Raw genomic sequence first — 24,203 nt, 5'->3', positions numbered from 1 at the left:
GTTGGGGACTGCCTCTGTCAATAGCATCAGAAGTTCTTTCAGTAACTCCTGTCATGGAACCAGGTCCCCATTGAAACGCTGTGGGCTTCTACCTGGGTGTGCCTGGGTAAGAGACTACCCTCTAATCGCGGGTTCCCTCTGTAAGGTGGTTAACACCTTTTCCTATTTAGGGACTGAGATCAGTGGGAAGTCCCCCCTGGGGCCTGATGATCAGAGTAGCCTTGGGGTTCCCTCCACCCTCCAAGGGAGGAGGGAAGAGATGGGCCAACCACCAGTGTGTGAGGTGGAGGGATTTTCACAGAATGGCAGGAAGAGGGTGGGAATGGTGGCCTGCTACAGGGTGCCACAGCTCCCGAGGGAAGCCCCAATGGGCTGGGGGGTGGAGAGGGTGGTAGGAGGCATGAAAAGATTCCTTGGGAACAAAAGACACAGGCACCCTGGATCAGCCAACAGGCATCTTGGCCCTGGCCACAAGGCACCAGGCGTGTAGCTCATGTGCCTGTGGGTGTGGGGTCATCTATTGGGGAAAACAGCCTGCAGCACCCGGGACTCCCAGGCGGTCTCCCACCCAAGCATTAAACCTGCTAGCCATGCTTAGCTTCCAGGTCACATTCCTTCTGTGTATGTGTCTGCAACCAAGGCACATGCCCTTAACTGGAATCGAACCCAGGACCCTTCAGTCTGAAGGCTCATGCTCTATCCACCCAGCCAAACCGGTCTGGGCTATGATGAGTTTATTTGAACCAGACTGTCGGCAATTGCTGGGAAGCAGAGTCTCAAGGAATTAAAATCTCTTCTGTTCAAGGGAGGAGGCATTTCGAAACCCTAGATAACAAAGCCTGTAGGCCAGGCCAGGCTGGGCCAGGCCAGGGGTGAAGGGTAAGCTTAACTCAACCATAGAGGAGTTTAAGAGCAACCTGCCTCTCCATAAATACACAGCACAGCAAAGCCCAAAGTCCACAAGCAAGCATGTCTGTGTTTGACCTATTTTTATAAATTGCCGTACAGGAAGAGACGTAAGTGGTTTCAAATAATGCTCCCTGATGTTGACCAGCCAGTGGGTTCCATGAGATCCCCTGGTAATAGATGATGGAGATGGGAGAAAGCAAGGGGTAGGGAAAGTGGGGGAGAGGAATGATTGGAAAAGATGTAAAATGAGGAGAAACCAAGATGGCGGCGTAGGTAAACAACTGGTCTGCCACCTCGCACTACAAGTTAAAACTATAACTAAAAGACAAAGCGTCTATCACCCAAAAACACGGGACAGCTGGCTGAAAGAGAAAGGAGCCCAAGTGCTGAAAATCTGAGGAGCGTAGGTATGGAGGCACGCGAATCGGGTTGGTGGCAGGTAGCTGGGCATGTGGCTTTCTTTCAACCAGAAGGGAAACAAGCTCCTGATCACTTTGAAATCCAGTTTCTGGGGTCATGCAGGGGATCCAGATACCTATGGGGAGAAGCTGGTCTGTCGGCCATCGGGTCCAAAAGTGAGGTTGACTCTCTTGCAGAGGTGCGGGTAGCAATCATTGTTTACTGCGCTGGATTGCAGGGACGCAGGAACTTGGAAACACGGGGACTTGGAACCATAGAAGGGCAGAGAAGGCTGACAGCAGCCATCGTTGTTTGCCACGCCCCAGCCTAGTGAGTTCCTGAGACCCCACCCTGCCCTGAGAACCCGCCTAGAGACCCTGCCACGCACATTCTACAGACCTGCCCAGGCACCACACAGCTGCTTTTGCATAGAAATGGCCTGTATTGTGGCAGTTTAAAAAAAGAAATTGCAGCTCCAGTAACAAAACCACCAAGTCCCAAGCCAAGAGTACAAAACTGTAGTTCTTGTGGTAGCTCCTGCTGGGTGGCCTCAGACAGTAGCTGAACTGCACCCCACTGGAGATCTGGAAACTAGTGTATCTAGTGGTCAGTGTGAAACGACACCACATTTCAACTACTCTCATAAGGGACACGTTCAAGAGACAGACTCAGTGAGCACCAAAGCCCTACGGGAACAAGTCCTCCCCCATAAACGTGTCTCCAGCATAGCAATTCTTCCGTTATACACACAGTGGGTCCCCACAGCCAATTGGCTGGGAGGTCAATTCCTCTCAGTGACACCAACAACAATCAAGACTTAACTAAAACAAGGCTATACACATAGTCCACAAATGGGTCCACCAAGAGTGTCCACATCAGGCAACTGGGAGGCTGAAACATTGAACCATATAGTACACCCAGGCCCACAAAGGGACCCTACCAACTCAGGGAAACAGCAAAAATGCCACGAAAAGAAAACAGATCTAAAACAAAAGAAATGGAGGAGAACAAAAGACTGGATATAGAGTTCAAAAACACAGTTATGAGGTTTTTCAAGAATTTTCTAGAGAAGGCCGGTAAATTTAATGAGACCTTTGATATGAAAAAGGACCTACTAGAAATTAAACATACACTGACTGAAATAAAAAAAATATATACAGAGACCCAACAGCAGACTAGAGGAACACAAGAAACAAGTCAAAGATTTGGAATACAAAGAGGCAAAGGACACTCCTCTGGAGAAGCAAGAAAATGAGAGAATCCAGAAACTTGAAGATAGTGTAAGAAGCCTCTGGGAAAACTTCAAGTATACCAATATCAGAATTATGGGGGTGCCAGAAGAAGAGAGAGAGCAGGACACTCAAAACCTATTTAAAGAAATAATGTCAGAAAACTCCTCCCTCCCCCCTTTAAAGAAATAGACTTACAAGTCCAGGAAGTGCAGAGAACCCCAAACAAAAGGAATCCAAAGAGGACCACACCAAGACACATCATAATTAAAATGCCAAGAGCAAAAGACAAAGAGAGCATCTTACAAGCAGCAAGAGAAAAAACAGTTTGTTATCTACAAGGGAGCACCCATACGATTATCAACTGATTTCTCAACAGAAACCATGCAGACCAGAGGAGAGTGGCAAGAAATATTCAAAGGGATGAATAGCGACAACCTACAACCAAGATTATTCTACCCAGCAAAGTTATCATTCAGAATTGAAGGGCAGATAAAGAGCTTCGCAGATAAGAAATAGCTAAAGGAGTACATCACCACCAAACCAGTATTATATGAAATGCTAAAAGGTGTTCTTTAAAAGAGGCAAAAGAAGAAAAAGTAAAGACAAAATTTATGAACAACAAATAGGTATCTATCAACAAGTGAATCTAAAAGTCAAGTGAATTAATAAATCTGAGGAACAGAATTAACTGGTGAATATTATAGAATCAGGGGCATAGAATGGAAGGGGATTGATAATTCTCAGGGGGAAAGCGGTGCCTGGGGGGGGGGGGTACAGGAAGAGACTGGACAAAAATCATATACCTATGGATGAGGACAGCGGGGAAAGAGAGATGTAAGGGCAGAGGATGGGGTGGGGATTGGGTGGAGGTGAGCTATCGGGGGGAGGGGGGGAAGAGAAACAATTGTAATAATCTGAACAATAAAGATTTGTTAAAATTAAAAAATAATAATAAAAAAAATTAAATGGTGTGTTTTCTAGAACAGTTACTAATCATACTAGTGGCCCAGTGCACAAAATTTGTGCACAGTAAAAGGGAATTAGAGAAAATATTTTAATATTGCTATTTGCCCTTTCTCTATGATAGAAGTGTCAGAGATGAAAGAAAATTAGTAAAATTTATATGAAATTATCCCTCCTGTCAAAGTCTCGGGCATGCCACAGGACTAAGTCAAGTTGCCACCCCACACACACGCACCTTGAAATCAAGGGAAACCTAGACACAGCCAGCCTCACCCCCCCATAAAGCCCTGCAGGGCAGGAGGTACAGCCTCAAGTCCCTCCTGCTAGTGCCAGTTGGGAGGGGGCAACAGCCTCAGGTCCTCCATCGAGCCCCACTGGGGGGGGGGGGAATGCATGGCCCCAGGTCCCCCAGTGCAGCCTCAGGTTCCCCAGACCTGGCACAGGGTGTGAGGGCGTGAGGGCGTGAGGGCATGATGATCATTTGCCTATTAGCTCTTTATTGTATAGGATTTCCATTTGGTAGCTTACTATAGATGTTGCCTGGTACACATTTTCATAGTTTTTTTTAAAGTAATTGTTTTTGCTCTGTAATTGACAGACTCCTCAAATATATTTGTCATGCTAGTTTCTTTCTGCTCCTATAACAAGAACAAGTATAAATTGAAGAATTTTTATATAAAAAAGTAAACTTTAGCCCAGCTGGCATAGCTCAGTGGTTGAGCATCGACCTATGAACCAGGAGGTCACGGTTCAATTCCAAATCAGGGCACATGCCCGGGTTGTGGACTAGATCCCCAGTGTGGGGTGTGCAGGAGGCAGCTGATCCATGATTCTCTCATCACTGATGTTTCTCTCTCTCTCTCTCTCTCTCTCTCTCTCTCTCTCTCTCTCTCTCTCTCTCTCTCTCTCTCTCTCCCTTCCTGTCTGAAATCAATAAGAATAAAAAAGTAAACTTCACAAGCTTCTGTGGACTAATACTTGTTGACCCAAGTTTCTGTTTTATGTTTCATGTCCATATAAGAGAACATCTTGAAATCATTTGAAAAACTATTAAGTAATGTATGTCTTTAAAAGCTTAATACTTTATTTTTGTTATAAAATATTGTAAATCATGGTCTCAAACTTTTAAATACACTTTCAGTTTCTTCTCTGCATTATTAGCATTATTGGTCATCTCATTATAAACACTAAATTCTGTCACCATTGGTCATTTTAAAGTTTTTTATTGATTGAATGATTTGAGAGAGAGAAAAATCCGTATGTTATTCCACTTGTTTATGTATTCATTGGTTGATTCTTGTATATATATGTGCCCTGACCCGGGATGGAACTCACAACATCATAGTATCTGGATGATGATCTAACAAACTGAGCTACCCAGCTGGTCACTTTATCTTTTATTCATTTAAATATGTTTTTCTTATATGAATTATAAAAATGTATTTTCTGATCTCTTACTTAAATAAATACATGCAAACTGGAAAAAAAATGCTGGCCCTACAGTGCTTTAAATCTGAATCTGTCGCTAACATTTTAAAAACTATATTTTTAGTATAAAACCATCCAGATTTCTAATTGCCCTTAAAAGTTAAGACATTGAGGATGGATCCAAGATGGCTGCACAGGCAAACACCTAACTGCAGCCGCACACAACAATTTCAATGGAATACAACTAAAATATAAAATGGACATTGTCCAGAGTTACAGGTAGTCGACTGACTGAAAATTCTACAAGAAGGAAAGAGAATACCAGAAGGAAAATCAGAGGAGCTGAAAAAGCCTAAGGTACGGAGGCATGCTGCATGCGCACAGAGAGGACGGAGCCGAAGAGGAGGAGAAGGCTGGGTGTCTGCCTGGCGTTCCCTAGCAGGAAGGAAATAAAAGCTCCCGACTGGGCTGAACCCCATAACTGCCAGCGCTGTGCCCCAGTTCTGGGCCAGACCCTGGGGACTGAGGCTCAGGAAGGGGGAGACAGGGCTGTGAGGAGGAATCCCGGGGGAACGGTGAAAGGCAGAGACCCCAGAGTCATGCACATTGCATGCAAAGGAAGGAGTGTTGACTCTGATGCTAGATTGCCCTGGCTGGAAGGAAACAAGAGATCCGGCCGAGCTGGGCCCCAGTTCTGACTTCTCTGAACCCCAGTTCTAGGCCAGACCCTGGAGACCCAGGCTCAAACGGAGGGAGACAGGGCTGTGAGGCGGAGTCCCAGGGGAGCAGAGAGGGGCAGAGCCCCCGGAGTCGCGCACATTGCACGCAGAGGACAGTCTGTTGACTCTGATGCTAGACTCTCTGAATGGGAAGGAGAAAAATTCTCCAGATGGGGAGGAACGCGATGAGGAGCAGGAGCCACTTCCGGATACCGTCCAGCCGGGCGCTGGCAAGAAGCCTGGCGACAGGGCCCCCGGGGGGAGGGGGGGTGCCGCTGGGCCCTGAACCGCTGATCGTGGGCCATGGAGCTGAGGCCTGGGGCTGCTTCCTGGGTGGCGCCGACCCTGGCAACAGGCTGAAGCCTCGCAGGAGAACAAAGGTGTGCTGCAGGCCAGCCTGCTGAGCTTCCAGGACGAGGAGGAAGAAACTGAAGAAGTTTTCAAAGTGAAGAAATCAAATTATAGCAAAAAATAATAAAATTACTTAAGAAAGAATACAAAGAAGATATTAAAAAATCGAAGACTAAGACAGAACTCAACTCAGCAGCCAACAATGCAACATAAATGCTTTAAAAAAAAAAAAAAAAAAAAAAAAAAAAAAAAAAAGGATAGAATGTTGGAGCGGCGGTAGCCAGGCCCAGATGGGCAGGCCCAAGGCAGTGGCAGCTGGGCCCAGAGAAGCAAAAGCAAGGCCCTAGAGCAGCAGCAACCAGAACCAGAGCAATAGCAGCCAGGCCCAGAGCAGCCAGACCTGGGGCAGTGGCAGCCAGGCCTGGGGCGGAGGCAGCCAAGCCCAGGGTGGCCAGGCCCTGAGCACTCAGGCCCGGAGCGGCCGGGCCGGGAGCAGCCAGGCCCAGAGCAGCAGCCACCAAGCCTGGAGCAGCCAGGTCGGAAGTGGCCAGGCCCAGAGGGCCTGGGTCCAGAGCAGCAGGGCCCTAAGCAGCCAGGCCCAGAACAGCCGGGTCGGGAGCAGCCAGGCCTGGAGCAGCAGCATCCAGGCCGGTAGAGGCCAGGCCAGGAGCAGCCGGGTGGGAGCAGCCAGGCCCAGAGCAGCAGCATCCAGGCTCAGAGCGGCCAGGCCCAGAGTGGCTGGGACTGGAGCAGCCAAGCCTGGAGCAGCAGCAGCAGGCCCAGAGCAGCCAGGCCCAGAGCAGCCGGGTCGGTAGCACCAGGCCCGGAGCAGCAGCAGCCAGGCCCAAAGCAGCCAGGCCCAGAACAGCCGGGTCGGGAGCATCCAGGCCCAGAGCAGCAGCCAACAAGCCTGGAGCAGCCAGGTCGGGAGTGGCCAGGCCCAGAGTGGCTGGGTCCAGAGCGGCATGGCCCGGAGCAGCCGGGCCCAGAACAGCCGGGTCGGGAGCAGCCAGGCCTGGAGCAGCAGCATCCAGGCCGGGAGTGGCCAGGCCAGGAGCGGACGGGCCCAGAGAAGCTGGGCCCAGAACAGCCGGGTAAGGAGCAGCCAGGCCCAGAGCAGCAGCAGCCAGGCTTGGAGCGGCAGTGGCCAGAGCCGGGCAGCAGGTTGTGGAACGAACCAGAGCAACCAGAGCAGAGGCCAGACCCGAAGCAGCTGGGCCTGGAACAGCTCGCTCCTCGCCTGCCCACGCCCCAGGGTTGCCTCTCAGACATGGCTGGAAACTTTGGGGGAACTTGAGGGCCTGCTGAATCAAGTGATGAAGACTTAGATCTGGATGTGTTGAGTTATAGCACTGGGGTGTTGATCTGTGAATGCCTTGTGTGGGGTCTGGATGAGGTTGGTTGATCTATTTGGAAATGTCTTTTGTGTGAAATGTATCCTTGGGCATGTGGAGGTATTATTGATTTGAGAAAATGCTAAGTAACTGATTTACTATCTGAAACATTTAAAATTCTGAAAGTTTAAGGTCTCTTGCCAAAAAGAGGTTTTAAAGCTAACACCTAAATTTTAATGGAGAAATGAGAGGGCAAGCCCTTCCCACCCAGAACAGGTAATCCAATTCCAACCAGCAGCTATCTTTAAACAATGTGTTCATTTACATTTGAATTGCTACACCTTTTGATAGACTAAGGGCAAGTTTACATGTAAACAAGTTTGCTTCTCAATTCCCAGGGCAGAAAAAACAAGGTTTAAAATGATTAGATTTTAAAATTTATTCTTAGAAGTGTAAAAGTTTATTAACAAAAAAAAAAAACAAAAATAAAAATAAAAAAATAAAAAAGGGAGATTGAAAAACCTGATGAACAATATTAGCTGTTGATTGTAGTAGATTCTGAGATACAGGAGGGGAGTGGACTGACAGTCATTGGGGAAAGGGGGAGTGGTGGATGCAGGAAGAAACTGAACAAAAACTGTGCACCTATGGATGAGGACAATGGACTATGGGGAGGGGGCAGAGGGTGGGATGGGAACCTGGTGGAGGAGGAAAGAAATGAGGAACCTTTGTAATAATATGAACAATTAAGGTTGATTAAAATAAAAAATAAAAAAAAAAGTTAAGACATTGATGACACTGGGCAGGGATGCTTGGGCAATGCAGGCCCAATATACTTTCTGTCCTGTCGTCCTCTTTGTACGGCCTTTGTCCAGCCTGTGTCAGGGCTATCCTCCTGTCCTCCTCCCTGTCCTCCTCCCTGTCCGCCACTCTGTTCTAATCTCTGTTCTCCTCCCTGTCCTCCTCCATGTCCTCATCCTTGTCCTCCTCTCTGTCCTCTCTGTCCTCCTCCCTTTTCTCCTCCCTGGCATCTTCTCTGTCCTGCTCTCTCTACTCCCCCTTGTTTTCCTCTCTATCCTCCTCCTTGTCCTTTCAGTTCTCATCTCTGTCCTCCCTGTCCTCCTCTGTTCTCATCTCTGTCCTCCTCTCTGTCCTCCTCTGGGTCCTCCTCTCTGACCTCTCTGTCCTCCACTGTGACTTCCTCTGGTTATCCTCCCTGTCCTCCTCCATACCCTCCATTCTGGCCTCCTCCCTGTACTCCTACCTGTCCTACTCCCTGTCCTCATCCCTGTCCACCTCTCTGTCATCCTCTCTATCCAACACACTCCTCCTCCCTGACTTCCTCTATGTCCTCCTCCGATTCCTCCTCTCCTCTATAATCTCTGTCCCACTCCCTATCCACATCTCTGTTCTCATCTCTGTCCTCTCTGTATTCTTCCCTATCCTCCTCTCTGTCCTCTTCCCTGTCCTCCTCTCTGTCCTCATCCCTGTCCTCTATGTCCTCCTCTCTCTCCTCTTCCCTGTATTCCTCTCTGTCCTCCTCTCCTTCCTCCTCTCTGTTCTCATCTCTGTCCTCCTCTCTCTCCTCCTCCCTGTCTTCCTCTCTGTCTTCCGATCTTTCCTCCTCTCTGTTCTCATCTCTGTCCTGTTCCCTTTCCTCCTCACTGTTCTCATCTCTGTCCTTTTCCCTGTCCTCCTCTCTGTCCTCATCCCTGTCCTCCTCTCAGTCCTCCTCTATCTACTCCTCTCTCTCCTCCTCCCTGTCTTCCTCTCTGTCTTCCTATCTTTCCTCCTCTCTGTTCTAATCTCTGTCCTCCTCCCAGTCCTCCTCCCTGTCCTCCTGTCTCCTCCTCCCTGTCTTCCTCTCTGTCATCCTCTGTTTCCTCCTCTCTGTCCTCATCTCTGTCCTGTTCCCTTTCCTCCTCTCTGTCCTCATCCCTGTCTTCCTCTCCGTCCTCCTATATCTACTCCTCTCTCTCCTCCTCCCAGTCTTCCTCTCTGTCCTCCTCTTTTCCTCCTCTCTGTTCTCATCTCGGTCCTCTTCCCTGTCCCACTCTCTGTTCTCATCTCTGTCCTCTTCCCTGTCCCCCTCCCTGTTCTCATCTCTGTCCTCCTCTCTGGTCTCCTCTCTCTCCTCTCTGTCCGCCTCACTGGCCTCCTCTCTGTCCTCCTCATGCTCCTCCTCCATGTACTCCTCTCTGGCCTCATCTCTGTCCTCTAGGTCCTCCTTTCTGGCCTCCTCTCTGTCCTCCTCTCTGTCCTCCTCACTCTTCTCCTCCCTGTTCTCCTCTCTGTTCTCCTCTCTGTCCTCCCTTTCCTCTTCTCTGTCCTATCTATCCTCCTCACTCTTCTCCCTTTCCTCCTCTCAGTTCTAATCTCTATCCTCCTCCCGGTCCTCCTATCTGTTCTCATCTCAGTCCTACCTCTCTGTCCTCCTCCTTGTCTTCCACTCTGTCCTCCTTCCTGTCCTCCTCTCTGTCCTCCTCTCTATAATCCTTTCTGAACTCCTCTCTCTCTTCCTCGCTATCATCTTTTCTGTCGTGCCTGTCCTCCATCTGTCCTCCTCCCTGTCCTGCTCTCTGTCATCCTCCATGTACTCCTCCCTGTCCTCCTCTCTGTCCTCTTCTATGTCCTCCTCACTGTCTTTCTCTCTGTCTTCCTCCGTGTCCTCTTCTCTGTCCTCTCTGTCATCCTCCATGTCCTTCTCCCGGTTATCCTCTCTGTCCTCCTCTCTGACCTCCTCTCTGTCCTATTCTCTGTCTTCTCTGTCTTGTCCTATCTGTCCTCCTCTCTCTCCTCTTAATTGTCCTCCTCCATGTCCTCCTCCCTGTCCTATTCCCTGTTCTCCTATCTGTCCTCCACTCTGTCCTATCTGTTCTCCACTCTGCCCTCATCTCTGTCCTCCTCCCTGTCCTCTCTCGATTCTCCTCTGACCTCCTCCCTGTCCTCCTCTCTGTCCTATTCTCTGTCCTCCTCACGCTCCCCCTCCCTGTCCTCCTCTCTGTCCTATTCTCTGTCCTCCGCCCTGTCCTCTTTTTCCTTCTCTCTGTTCTCCTCATTCTCCTCCTCCCTGTCCTACTCTCTGTCCTCCTCCCTTTTCTCCTCCCTGTTCTCCTATCTGTCCAACTCCTTGTCCTCCTCCCTGTCCTCTTCCCTGTCCTCCTCTCTGTACTTATCTCTGTCCTCCTCCCTGTCCTCCTCTCTGTGCTCCTCTCTGTCCTCCTCCCTGTCCTGCTCCCTGTCCTCCTCACTCTTCTGATCCCTGTCCTCCTCTCTGTCCTCATCCCTGTTCTCCGCAATGTCCTCCTCCCTGTCCTCCTCCCCGTTCTCTTCTCTGTCCTCCTCTTTCTCCTCCTCCCTGTCTTCTTCTCTATCCTCTTCCTTGTCCTCCTCTCTGTTCTCATCTGGGTCCTCTCTGTCCTCCTCTCTATCCTCATCCATGTTCTCCTCCCTGTCCTCCTCCTTTCTTCCTCCTTGTCCTCCCTGTCCTCCACTCTGTCTTCCTCCCAATCCTCTTCGCTGTCCTCCTCTCTGTCCTACTACCTGTCCTCTTCTCTGTTCTGCTCTCTCTACTCCTCCCAGTCCTCCTCCCTGTCCTCTTCACTGTCCTCTTCTCTGTCCTCTTACTCCTCAACCTTGTCTTCCTCTCTGTCCTCTTCCCTGTCCTCCTCTCTGTTCTCATCTCTGTCCTCTCCTCTGTCCTCATCTTTGTCATCCTCTCTGTACTCCTCTCTATCCTCATACATGTTCTCCTCCCCGTCCTCTTCTCTGTCCTCCTCTCTCTCCTCCCTGTCTTCCTCTCTGTCCTCTTCTCTTTCCTCCTCTCTGTTCTCATCTCTCCTTCTCTCTGTCATTCTCTCGGTCCTCCCCTCTGTCCTCCTCTCTGACCTCCTCTCTGACCTCCTCTCTCCATTCCTCCCTGTCCTCCTCCCTGTCTTCCTCTCTATCCTCTTCCTTGTCCTCCTCTCTGTTCTCTTCTTGGTCCTCTCTGTCCTCCTCTATATCCTCATCCATGTTCTCCTCCCGGTCCTCCTCTTTTTTCCTCGTTGTCCTCCCTGTCCTGCTCTCTGTCCTCCTCCCTTTTCTCCTCCCAGTCCTCCTCCTTTTTTCCTCGTTGTCCTCCCTGTCCTCCTCCCTGTCCTCCTCCCTGACCTATTCTCTGTCCTACTCTCTCTTCTCCTCCCTGTCTTCTTCTCTGTCCTCTTCCCTGTCCTCCTCTCTGTTCTCATCTCTGTCCTGCTCTCTGTATTCCTCTCTGTCCTCCTATCTATCCTCATCCCTGTTCTCCTCCCAGTATTCCTCCCTCTCCTCCTTCCTGTCGTCTTCTCTATCCTCCTCTATCTCCTCCTCCCTGTCTTACTCCCTGTCCTCCAACCTTTACTCCCTTTAGTCCTCCTCCATGTCCTCCTCTCTGTCCTCCTCCATGTCCTCCTCCCTGTCCTCATCCCTGTCCTCCTGTCTGAACTCCTCTCTGTCCTCCACTCTGTCCTCCTCTCTGTCCACTCTATCCTAGCCTTTCTGTCCTGTCCTCTCTATCCTCCTCTCGGTCCTCCTCCCTGTCCTCTCCCTGAATTCATCTCTGTGATCCTCCCTGTCCTCCTCTCTGTCCTCTTCTCTGTCCTGCTCTCTATACTCCTCCATGTCTTCATCACTCTCCTCCTCCATGTCCTACTCACTGTCCTCCTCTCTGTCCTCCTCCCTCTTCTCCTCCCTGTGCTCCTCCCTGTCTTCCTCCCTGTCCTCCTCTCTCTACTGCTCCCAGTCTTCCTCTCTATACTACTCCGTATCCTCCCTATCCTCCCCTCTGTCCTCTCTGTCCTCCTCTCTGACCTTCTCTTTGTCCTCCTCACTCTCTTCCTCCCTGTCCTCCTCTCTGTCCTACTATCTGTTCTCCTCTCTGTCCTCCTCCCTATCCTCCTCTATGACTTCCTCTCTCTCCTCCTCTTTCTCCTCCTCCCTGATCTCCGCCCTCTCCTGTACTCTATCCTGCTCTCTCTACTCCTCGTTGTCTTCCTCTCTGTCCTCCACCCTGTCCTCTCTGTTCTCATCTCTGTCCTCCTCCCTGTCCTCCACTCTGTTCTTGTCTCTGTCCTCCACTCTGTCCCCCTCCCTGTCCTCCTCTCTGTCCTCCTCCATGTCCTCCTCTCTATCCTCCCATCTGTCCTACTCCCATTCCTCCTCCCTGAACTCCTCTGTTCTCCAATCTGTCTTCCTCTATGTCCTCATCCCTGTCCTCCTCCCTGTCCTTATCCCTGTCCTCCTCTCTGTTCTCCTCTCCATTCTATCTATCCTGTCATCTCTCTCCTGTCCTCCTTGTCCTCATCCATGTCCTGCTCCCTGTCCTCCTACCTGTCTTCCTCTCTGTCCTCCTCTCTTTCCTTCTTGCTGTCCTCCTCCCTGTTCTGCTCCGGGGTCTCCTATCTGTCCTCCTCTCTGTCCTCCCCCCTGTCCTCCTCTCTGTCCTCCTCCCTGTCCTCTCCTGGTTCTCCTCTCTGTCCTCCTCTCTGTCGTCCTATCAGTCCACTTCTCTGTCCTCCTCCCTGTCTTCCTCTCTGTCCTCTTCCCTGTACTCTCTGTTCTCAACTCTGTCCTCCTCTCTGCCCTACTCCCTGTTATCCTCTCTGTCTTCCTCCCTGTCCTCCTCTCTGTCCTCCTCCCTCTTCTCCTCCCTGTCCTCCTCCCTGTCCTCATCTCTCCACTCCTCCCTGTCTTCCTCTCTGTACTCCTCCGTGTCCTCCCTGTCCTCCCCTCTGTCCTCTCTGTCCTCCTCTGTGACCTCCACTTTGTCCTCCTCACTCTCTTCTTCCCTATCCTCCTCTGTCCTCCTCTCTGTACTCCTCTCTGTCCTACTCTCTGTTCTCCTCTCTCTCCTCCTCTCTCTCCTCCTCCCTGATCTCCTCCCTGTCCTCTTCTCTATCCTGCTCTCTCTACTCCTCATTGTCTTCCTCTCTGTCCTCCACCCTGTCCTCTCTGTTCTCAAATCTGTCCTCCTCCCTGTCCTCCACTCTGTTCTCATCTCTGTCCTTCTCTATATCCTCCTCCCAGTCCTCCTCTCTATCATCCTCTCTGTCTTCCTCTTTGTCCTCATCCCTGTCCTCCTCCCTTTCCTTATCCCTGTCCTCCTCTCTGTTCTCTTCTCTAATCATCTCAGTCCTGTCATCTCTCTCCTTTCCTCCATGTCCTCATCCATGTCCTCCTCCCTGTACTCCTCTGTCCTCCAGCCTGTCCTCATCCCTGTCCTCCTCCCTGTCCTCCACTCTGTTCTCGTCTGTGTCCTCCACTCTGTCCCCCTCCCTGTCCTCCTCTCTGTTCTCCTCCATGTTCTCCTCTCTATCCTCCTATCTGTCCTACTCCCATTACTCCTCCCTGAACTCCTCTATTCTCCAATCTGTCTTCCTCTATGTCCTAATCCCTGTCCTCCTCCCTGTCCTTATCCCTGTCCTCCACCCTGTCCTCCTCCCGGTTCTCCTCTCTCTTTCCTGTCGTCTCTGTCCTGCCCTCCTTGTCGTCCTCCATGTCCTCCTTGTTGTCCTCCTACCTCTCCTCCTCTCTGTCCTCCTCTCTGTCCTCCTCTCTGTCCTCCTCTCTGTCTGCCTCTCTGTCCTCCTCCTTGTTGTCCTATCTGCCCCCCTCCCTGTCTTCCTCTCTGTCCCCTTCCCTGTCCTCTCTGTTCTCATCTCTGTCCTCCTTTGTCCTCCTCTCTGTCCTACTCTCTGTTATTTTCTCTGTCTTCCTCCCTGTCCTCCTCTCTGTCCTCTCTGTCCTCCTCCCTGTCCTCCTCCCTGTTCTCATCCCTGCCCTCCTCTCTGTTCTCCTCTCTGTCCTCTTCCCTGTCCTCCTCTCTGTTCTCCTCCCTGTCCTCCTCTATGTCCTCCTCCCTGTCCTCCTCTTTTCCTCCCCTCTCTCCTCCTCTCTGTCCTCCACTCTGTCCTCTTATCTGCCCCCTCTGTCCTGGCATCTCTGTCCTGTCTTCTCTATCCTCCTCTCTATCGTCCTCTCTGTCCTCCTCTCTGTCCTCCTCCCTGTTCTCCTCTCTGTCCTCCTCCTTGTCCTCCTCTCTGGCCTCCTCGCAGTCCTCCTCCCTGTCCTCCTCTCTGTCCTCCTCTCTATACTCCTCCCTGTCTTCCTCTCTGTCCTCTTCCCTGTCCTCTCTGTTCTCATCTCTGTCCTCCTCTCTCCGCCTCTCTGTCCTACTCCCTGTTATCCTCTCTGTCCTCCTCCCAGTTCTCCTTTCTCTTTCCTGTCGTCTCTGTCCTGCCCTCCTTGTCGTCCTCCATGTCCTCCTCGCTGTCCTCCTACCTCTCCTCCTCTCTGTCCAGCTCTCTGTCCTCCTCCTTGTTGTCCTATCTGTCCCCCTCCCTGTCTTCCTCTCTGTTCCCTTCCCTGTCCTCTCTGTTCTCATCTCTGTCCTCCTTTGTCCTCCTCTCTGTCCTACTCCCTGTTATTTTCTCTGTCTTCCTCCCTGTCCTCCTCTCTGTCCTCTCTGTCCTCCTCCCTGTCCTCCTCCCTGTTCTCATCCCTGCCCTCCTCTCTGTTCTCCTCTCTGTCCTCTTCCCTGTCCTCCTCTCTGTTCTCCTCCCTGTACTCCTCTATGTCCTCCTCCCTGTCCTCCTCTTTTCCTCCCCTCTCTCCTCCTCTCTGTCCTCCACTCTGTCCTCTTATCTGCCCCCTCTGTCCTGTCATCTCTGTCCAGTCTTCTCTATCCTCCTCTCTATCCTTCTCTCTGTCCTCCTCTCTGTCCTCCTCCTTGTTCTCCTCTCTGTCCTCCTCCTTGTCCTCCTCTCTGGCCTCCTCCCAGCCCTCCTCCCTGTCCTCCTCTCTATACTCCTCCCTGTCTTCCTCTCTGTCCTCTTCCCTGTCCTCTCTGTTCTCATCTCTTTCCTCCTCTTTCCTCCTCTCTGTCCTACTCCCTGTTATCTTCTCTGTCTTCCTCCCTGTCCTCCTCTCTGTCCTCTCTGCCCTCCTCCCTGTCCTCCTCCCGGTTCTCCTCCCGGTTCTCCTCTCTCTGTCCTGTCGTCTCTGTCCTGTCCTCTTTGTCGTCCTCCATGTCCTCCTCCCTGTCCTCCTACCTCTCCTCCTCTCTGTTATCATCTCTGTCCTCCTCTGTCCTCCTCTATGTCCTACTCCCTGTTATCCTCTCTGTCTTCCTCCCTGTCCTCCTCTCTGTCCTCCTCCCTGTCCTCCTCCCGGTTCTCCTCTCTCTGTCCTGTCGTCTCTATCCTGTCCTCCTTGTCGTCCTCCATGTCCTCCTCCCTGTCCTCCTACCTCTCCTCCTCTCTGTACTCCTCTCTGTCCTCCTCCCTGACCTCTCCCGGTTCTCCTTTCTGTCTTCCTCTCTGTCCTTTCTATCCTCCTCCCTGTCCTCCTCTCTGTCCTCCTCCCCGTCTTCCTCTCTGTCCTCTTCCCTGTCCTCCCTGTTCTCATCCCTGTCCTCCTCTCTGTTCTCCTCTCTGTCCTCTTCCCTGTCCTCGTCTCTGTTCTCCTCCCTGTCCTCCTGTATGTCCTCCACCCTGTCCTCTTTTTCCACCTCTCTCTCCTCCTCTCTGTCCTCCCCTCTGTCCTCCTATCTGTTCCCTCTATCCTGTCATCTTTGTCCTGTCTTCTCTATCCTCCTCTCTATCCTCCTCTCTGTCCTCCTCTCTGTCCTCCTCCCTGTCCTCTTCTCTGTCTTCCTCTCTATCCTCTCTGTCCTCTGTGGGTGGCGTCACCCCAGTCCCATGGTCCCTGTCCGATGCCTGGTCAGGCTCAGTGCTGGGTCCCCACTGTGGTCAGAAGTCAGCCCATTGGCGATTCTCTATCCCTCTCTCCCCCTCCCCCTTTCTCTGTCTCTAAAACCAATAAAAACATGGGGGAAAAAAGTCAGGACTTGTATGACTGCTATTACCAATCCTTCCTAGCCTTTACATCAGTGAAAGTTGTGTATTTTTTTTCAGATTCACAAGCAAAAATTAGTCTAATAAAAGAAATCAAAGACATGGAAAGGTATATTTAAAAAAACACAAGACTCGCCTTGACTGGTTTAGCTCAGTGGTGGGAGAGAGCCTCGACCTGCAGACTGAGGGGTCCCAGGTTCAATTCCGGTCACCAGCATGTTCCTTGGTTGTGGGCACATCCTCATTAGAGAACGTGCAGGAGGCAGCTGATCAATGTTTCTTACTCTTTATCCCTCTCTCTTCCACTCTGTAAAAAATCAGTAAAATATATTTTAAAAAAACTCACAAGATCCATAGTGTCTTTTTTTAGTGTCTTTAAAACATTTTTACTGAGGGGTTGATGGGGAAAAAGGAGACATATGTAATACTTTAAATAATAAAAACAATGCTCATAGGGAAACTGATATATGTGTGTGTGTGTGTGTGTGTGTGTGTGTGTGTGTGTGTGTATAGATTGGCTCCGTGGCTATAGACCAAAAGGTCTCAGGTTCAGTTCTGATCAAGGGCTGGTCAACCTTGGTTGCAAGCTCCTTCCCTGGTCAGGGTTCATGCAGGAGGCAACCAATCAATGTATTTCTCTCACATTGATGTTTCTCTCTGTCTTTCCCTCTCTCTTCCACTCTCCCTAAAAATTCAATGGAAAAATATCCTCAGATGAGGAATAACAAAAAATAATAAAAATATATTTTTATTAATTTCAGAAAGGAAGGAAGAGGGAGAGAGAGATAGAAACATCAATGATGAGAGAAAATCATTTTTTGGCTGCCTCCTGCACGCCCCCTACTGGGGGTGGAGCCCACAACCCGGGCATGTGCCCTGACCAGGAATCGAACTGTGACCTCCTGGTTCATAGGTCAACACTCAACCACTGAGCCACGCCAGCCAGATTCATGGTGTCTGTTTGAAGACAACAACATTTTTATTTTAATAAAATTCGTTATTTTTAAAAATAAAATAGTCTTCCATAATCACCTTGCTGAGCTTTCCCCAACATTGGCAATGTGGGGTACATTCTTGCATGTCTTACAAACGCTAATACTCATGTAATAACAAACGAATAATTATTGTTAATACTGAAAATAAGAATAATAATATTGAATTATTATTATCCTCCACTTACAGTCAGAAGGGGTGAAAGGTTTGGGAAAGGGCTGGTTCAACAGAAGTTCTGACAGAAAAGAAGAAAAAGGAAAAGGAAAAGCTCAGAGGGAGCTTTAGCTTCAGGGCCTCTGTCGCCACCAGCTGGCCGGAGGCGGTAACGCGGGCCCGTGGGCTCCCTCTCCACCAGGTGCTCCTGGGACTGCCCTCCCCCCCTCCCCTCCCCCCCCAGGCTCTGTGCCACCTCCTGGCAGCCATGAGGGAGGGGGCTCCGCCCTGGGCACCAGAACAGAGGCTGGAATTCTGGGTAGGTCTGTCCCAGGAAGACACTGCAGATGATGGAACTTTTCTAAATGATGGTTATTAAGACCAAAATTCAATTAACCGCACTAGAGGAGAGCCTGGACTTCTTACCATTCTCTCCGCAGAAAACAAATTATGAAACTGGTATTATATGGAGACCAAGGAGTATGCAGCCCTAACAATGTAGAAAGAGAAATAAAGAGACATGTAAGTCACACAGTAATAGTTGTTGTTACTACTGTCTTTTGAATGTTGTCTTACTAGTCATTTTATTTAACATTTGTGATTCATTGTGGCTTTACTTGTTATTCTGAATAAGCATTACATGTTCTGCATAATTTTCTATCGTTTTTCTTAAATAACTGCACTCCCCCCCCCCCCCCCCCCCCCAGAACTGAATAAGATGCAGGCCCCACAAATTCTGCCCGTGCCTGAGCTTGGGTGTACTTGAGGCTGCTCTTTTTTAATTTTCTTTAATCCTCACCCAGGGATATTTTTTCTATTGACCTTTAAAGAGAGTGAGTGGAAGGAAGGGAGGAGAGAGAGAGAGAGAGAGAGAGAGAGAGGGAGAGAGAGAGAGAGAGGGAGAGAAACATCGATGTGAGAAACAAACATGGACTATTTACCTCCGCTCCAGATTGGACCAGGGAGTCATACCTGACACTTGGGTCTGTGGCCAACGCCCTAACCACTGAGCCAGGCAACAGGGCTGCTCCTGGAAGAGCACAGAACTGCAGGCTGAGATCAGCTTCCGGAGGTCTGTCACTCACTGGGCCCTGGCCTCAGAGCGGTCTGGATTTCTTCCTCACACTCACACACTCACACTCACTCATACACTTTCACAGCCACGTGAGGAGGTCACGGCTGAGGAGCCTGTGGATAAAACATGCCTTTGGGCTTTCCTTTCCCGGCCCCCCTGACAGAATCTCAGGCTCCGGCTCTGCCAGCAGCCGCAGGGTGGCTTCCGCCTGTGTGAGCACCTGCGGCTCTGCTGCCAGTGCTGTTCTCTGGGCGGCGGGTGCGGAGCCTCCATCCGGCCGAGGCCATGGGCACCCTGTCAGCCTCAGGGCCTCCGTGTGCGAACATCTCCTTCTGGAGCTGGGGAGCGGGCAGCACAGCGGACGTGAGGCTTCTGTGACTGTGGCTGAGCTACTTCCATGCACAGTCCTGACCGTGAACACACGTGGGGGCGGGTGACGGTGTCAGCAGCAGTGTGACGCCAAGGCTGGAGCTGATGGATGGGTGATCACGTACATACCAGTGAGCACATACATGCTAGCGCTCACTACATTCTGACCGTGTTCTAGTCATTGAAATAACATTCCAGGGGGCTGCTCCAGCCGCCCAGGACCCCAGAGGGACCACAGCCAGTTCAACACACTGCCCTTCGACCTGTGTGGCCCTGTCCTCGGCGTGCCCTGTCCCCGGCTTGGCCCTGTCTTTGGAGTGGCCTGTCCTCTGGGGTGGCCTGTCCTCCAGTGGGAGTGTGCATGCAGCCGGTCCCGGCCCTAGCTGTGCAGACTCCAGTGGCACAAAGTCTTCCTCTCCCCTTTATCTATTTATTTTTAATATGTTTTATTGATTTCAGAGAGGAAGGGATAGAGATAGAGAGAAACATGGATGACTAGAGAGAATCATTGATCAGCTGCCTCTTGCACACCCCCTACGGGGTCGGGGGGGGGGGGGGGCTGATCCTGCAACCCGGGTGTGTGCCCTTGACCAGAACCAAACCCAGGACCATTCAGTACTCAGGCCAATGCTCAATCCACTGAGGCACACCCTCTCCTTTTTAAGTAACATAGAGAAGCCTTTCCCTGTGAAATGGAAAGAAAAAAAATTCCATAAACGCCAGCGGTTTTATAGAAGCCTCGGGTCCTGAATCAGCCGGGGTGAGAGCAGCTGGTCCCAGACCTCCAAGCACATGACAGAGCCCAGCCCCCGGGCGCTGTGGGTCCCGGCCACTCCAGACCCCTGTGTGAAGGGAGGGCCTGACCCCTCCCTCCAGGACTCGCCATCAGCTGTTGAAGATGAAGTCTAGCCCTGGACTGTAGATCGAAGAGTCCCGGGTTGGATTCCTGTCAAAGGCAGGGACCTGGGTGGCAGGCTCCGCCCCGGCCCTGGCCCTTGTTGAGGTTCCTGCAGGAGGCCACCAAACGGAGGGTCTCTCCCACATGGATGTTTCTCTCTGTCTCTCCCTCTCTCTTCCACTGGCCCTAAAAATCAATGGAAACATATCCCTGGGTGAGGGGGTGGTGGGGGAGGGAAGGCAAGAAAATAAAGTCTGGGTTGCTTTTTTAAAAAACTGTAAAACTATATGTTTGTTGTAGAAAATCCTGTCAGCGGGAATAACGTGAAGAAAACATAATCATGCAGAACTCTGCTGCCCAGAGCCTCTGGGAGCAAGGGCCCCCAAGGCCTCAGTGGCGGCACCTGGCAGCTCTCCCTTACCCAACCCTCTCCCCTGCCCAGCAGAGCTGCTCAGGGAGAGAGACCTCAGCTCCCCAGTCCAGGGCTTGGCCTGGTTAGGGTTAGGAGTAGGCTTAGGGTGAGGTTGAGGGGTAGGGTTGGGCTTTGACATCAGGGAGACAGCTGTGACAAGTCAGAGAAAATCACCTTCCACTTTGGGGGCACTGCCCAGGGCCCAACACAAGTACTTACTAGTCTGGTTGCCTGGCCCCGAGGGCCGGCTTTCTGCCCCATTTGCAGGGAAGGCCCTGCCCTGAGGACAGGGGAACCTCTTGCTGGCTTGGAGCTTGGAGCTCAGGACAGGGAGCTCAGGACAGTGAGCTCAGAAAGATGGGGCATTTGTGGCCAGGTGGTACCCTCTTCCCCATTCACAGGGCCCCAGGGCCTTATGCACTGGTTAGGGTTAGGATTAGGCTTAGGGTTAGGTTGAGGGGTAGGGTTGGGCTTTGAAATCAGGGAGAGAGCTGTGTCAAGTCGGAGAAAATCACCTTCCACTCTGGGGGCACTGCCCAGGCCCCTCCAGAGGTACTTACTGGTGTGGTTGCAGGGCCCGAGGGCCGGCTTTCTGCCACATTCACGGGGAACGCCCTCCCCTGAGGACAAGGGAACATCTCACTGGCTTCCAGTCTGGAGCTAAGGACGGTGGGGCTTTTGCGTCCACTGGTGACCCAGGTCCACATTCACAGGGCCCCAGGGCCCTACCCACTGGAACTCTTCCAGCTGTTGCCTCTCGCCCCAACCCACTCTACCCTTGACAGCTACCCGCAGACCTCCTGGCCTCCCTGACGAGCCCCCAACCCCTCCCTATGTCCCAGCTGTCTGCAGGCCAGCCTGTGGGTCATCGTGTCCCTGCCCACCAGCCTTTCTCCTCCTGACTTCACCACTTCTTGCTGCTCACCTAGCCCCGCCCCCTTGTTCTCTGGACTGCCTGCAGCTGCTCACCTGGCCCTACACCAGTGTTTCCCAAACTTCTCTCATGATGAGAATCACCTGGTGGAGTTGTTAAAACACAGATTCCTGAATCCCAACTAAGAAGTGCTAAACTAGAATTTTTGAGAACATATAGGTAAAATTGCAACTTAGTACTCTGTATATAAAATCTGTCTTAGAGCACTAGTTAAGTATACAATTTTACCTATATGTTCCCAAAAATTCTAGTTTAGCACTTCTTAGTTGGGATTCAGGAATCTGTGTTTTAACAACTCCACCAGGTGATTCTCATCATGAGAGAAGTTTGGGAAACACTGCCCTACACCCTCCTTGATTTGATCAGTTTCAGGTGTGGGCCTGGGCCCGCCTCCTTGTTCCGGAAGCCCTGCCCCAGGGTTCATTGGAACAATGAGCTAACAGCACCTGCCAGGCTGCCCTGCTCCTCAGACACAGAACAGCCCCCACATCTGGGAGTCCTGCCAGGTGCCTAAATCCACCCAACGCACATGGCCTTCTGCTCATAGGGTGACTGACGGGTCCCCAGGCTTGGGTAGACCAGCCAGCCCCCCGCTTCAGGACAGCCATGGGCCTCCTGTGCCTCAGGGGCTTCCCCAAACCCATAGCTCCCACCAAGGGGCAGCTCACAACAGAGTGTTCAGGGACGCCCGCAGCCCTGTCTGTGGCCTTCGACATCGGGGAGAGAGCTGTGTCAAGTCCGAGAAAATCACTTGACAGTCTGGGGGCACTGCCCGGGCACCTCCAGAGGTACTCACTGGTTGGGTAGCCTGGCCAGGAGGGCCTGCTTTCTGCAACATTCACAGGAAACACCCTGCCCTGAGGACAAGGGAACCTCTAGCTGGCTTCCAGCCTGGAGCTCAGGACAGTGAGCTCAGGAAGGTGGGGCTTTTGTGGCCACTTGGGACCCTCGTCCCATTCACAGGGCCCCAGGGCCTTACGTACTGGTTAGGGTTAGAATTAGGCTTAGGGTTAGGTTGAGGGGTAGGGTTGGGTTTTGACATCGGGGAGAGAGCTGTGTGAAGTCGGAGAAAATCACCTTCCACTCTGGGGGCACTGCCCGGGCCCCTCCAGAGGTACTTACTGGTCTGGTTGCAGGGCCCGAGGGCTGGCTTTCTGCCCCATTCACGGGGAACGCCCTGCCCTGAGGACAAGGGAACCTCTCCCTGGCTTCCAGTCTGGAGCTAAGGGCGGTGGGGCTTTTGCATCCACTGGTGACCCAGGTCCACATTCACAGGGCCCCAGGGCCCTACCCACATGGAACTCTTCCAGCTGTTGCCCCTAGCCCCAACCCACTCTTACCTTGACAGCTACCTGCAGACCTCCTGGCCTCCCCGCCGAGCCCCCAACCCCTCCCTAGGTCCCTGCTGTACCCAGGCCGCCCAGCGGGTCACCGTGTCCCTGCCCACCAGCCTTTCTCCTGCTGACCTCACCACTTCTTGCTGTTCACCTGGCCCAGCCCCCTTGTTCTCAGGACCTCCTCCACCTGCTCACCTGGCCCCGCCCCCTTGATGACTGGACCTGGTTCACCTGTGGGCCTGGGCCCGCCTCCTAGTTCCAGAAGCCCCGCCCCATGGTTCATTGGACCAATGAGCGAATAGCACCTGGGCTGCCCTGCTCCTCAGACACAGAAAAGCCCCCACCTCTGGGACCCTCTCAGGTGCCTAAATCCACCAATTGCACATGGCCCTCTGCACTCCAAACCAGTTTTTGCAATGAGATTTATTTTTATTCAAATTTTCACTATTATTTCTTTTCCCCATCAAATACCACTTTATTACTTATTGTGCAAGGCATTGTACACTTTCACAGAAATAGCTCTGCTAATTAAGATGATGCAGTTTTATGAATACAGACTTGAACACCAGAGGTAGAATTACTATAAGAGGTATAGAGAGCTGCACTCCCAAAGATGAATTCCTTTCTTACCAAAGTGTGGGGTGCTACACTCTCCCTTTTCCCTTCCCGATGGTGGGTAGGCCTGTTGAATAGGCTGATCCCTCTCTCAGACAAGATTCCCTGGCCAGTGAGGCAGGAAGAGGCCTCCCAGATCACCTTTCCCCAGTGGCAATTCCTGCCTTCCCAGTGGCCCTTGCAATGCTGGCTGGAGCCTGGAATAGTGCCCCTGAGTCCCCCTGCTCTGTCTGCATTTGTGAAGTGTGGATGTAATGCGATTTCTGAACTTCCTTCACCCAGACCGATTTAGAGAAAAGAAGCTCTGTCCCCCAAGTTGGTCTGTGCCTTAGAATCACTGGGGAATTCTAACAATTCCCAACCTGCACTGCATCCGACTCACTAGGTTAGAGAGGCACTGGTATTTTTGGAAGCTCCCGGGGAGGGTTCAGTGTCCAGGCAAGCTAGGGAATGACTGCCTTAAGGTGCTAGAGTGGGGAAGTTTTCACCTTCAGCACCAGCCCCCATATGGCCTGACAAGCAGCCAGAGCTTCAGGCATAGAGGAGTCTCCATGCCGAGATGCTGTGCTCTGTCCGTCTCAGTGTTGTTTTTGGTCAGCCTGTGGAGGGACTGTCTCACTTGATGTTGTGTTTTGTTTTCCAGCCGAAGGAATGTGGCTCCACAAGGGTGCATGTTTTAAATCAAGTCAACAGAGTGCTGCGGGTTTTACATCAGAACAATGTAAGTTGGTCAGGTGATGGGGCCACGTGGGTGCCATCGGGATTGTTTACTGTTGAAACCAGCCACCTGCTCTGTGCATGGACCTCGGCTCCTTTATGGAAACATTTTCCTATGAGTAAAGGAGTAGTCACTCTTTTTCTGATTAATGAGTTAAAGGATAGGAACATATTTTTTATTTTTTGAGATTTAAGTTTACCTGATTTCTCTGATCATTCACATGTATGGCTGTCCAGATGTGCTCAACCAAAACCCTCAGCTTCTGTGGAGAACTTGTCTTATTTTCTTTATCTAACCTTTATTCTCTCTTATTGTGTCAGGTGGATTTGGTGAATATCGGAGGAACTGACATTGTAGATGGAAACCACAAGCTGACACTGGGTTTGCCGTGAAGCACCATTTTGCACTGGCAGATGGGGGATTTTCAGTTACTTATTACTGGTCATTGGAAATGTGTCCTTTGTGTATTCGTTTCTTAGCTCTGCATCACA

This window comes from Pipistrellus hanaki (assembly GCF_964339955.1).
Source record: "Pipistrellus hanaki genome assembly, chromosome: 20".
Lineage (NCBI taxonomy): Eukaryota > Metazoa > Chordata > Mammalia > Chiroptera > Vespertilionidae > Pipistrellus > Pipistrellus hanaki.
Note: the sequence above shows the minus strand (reverse complement) of the source record.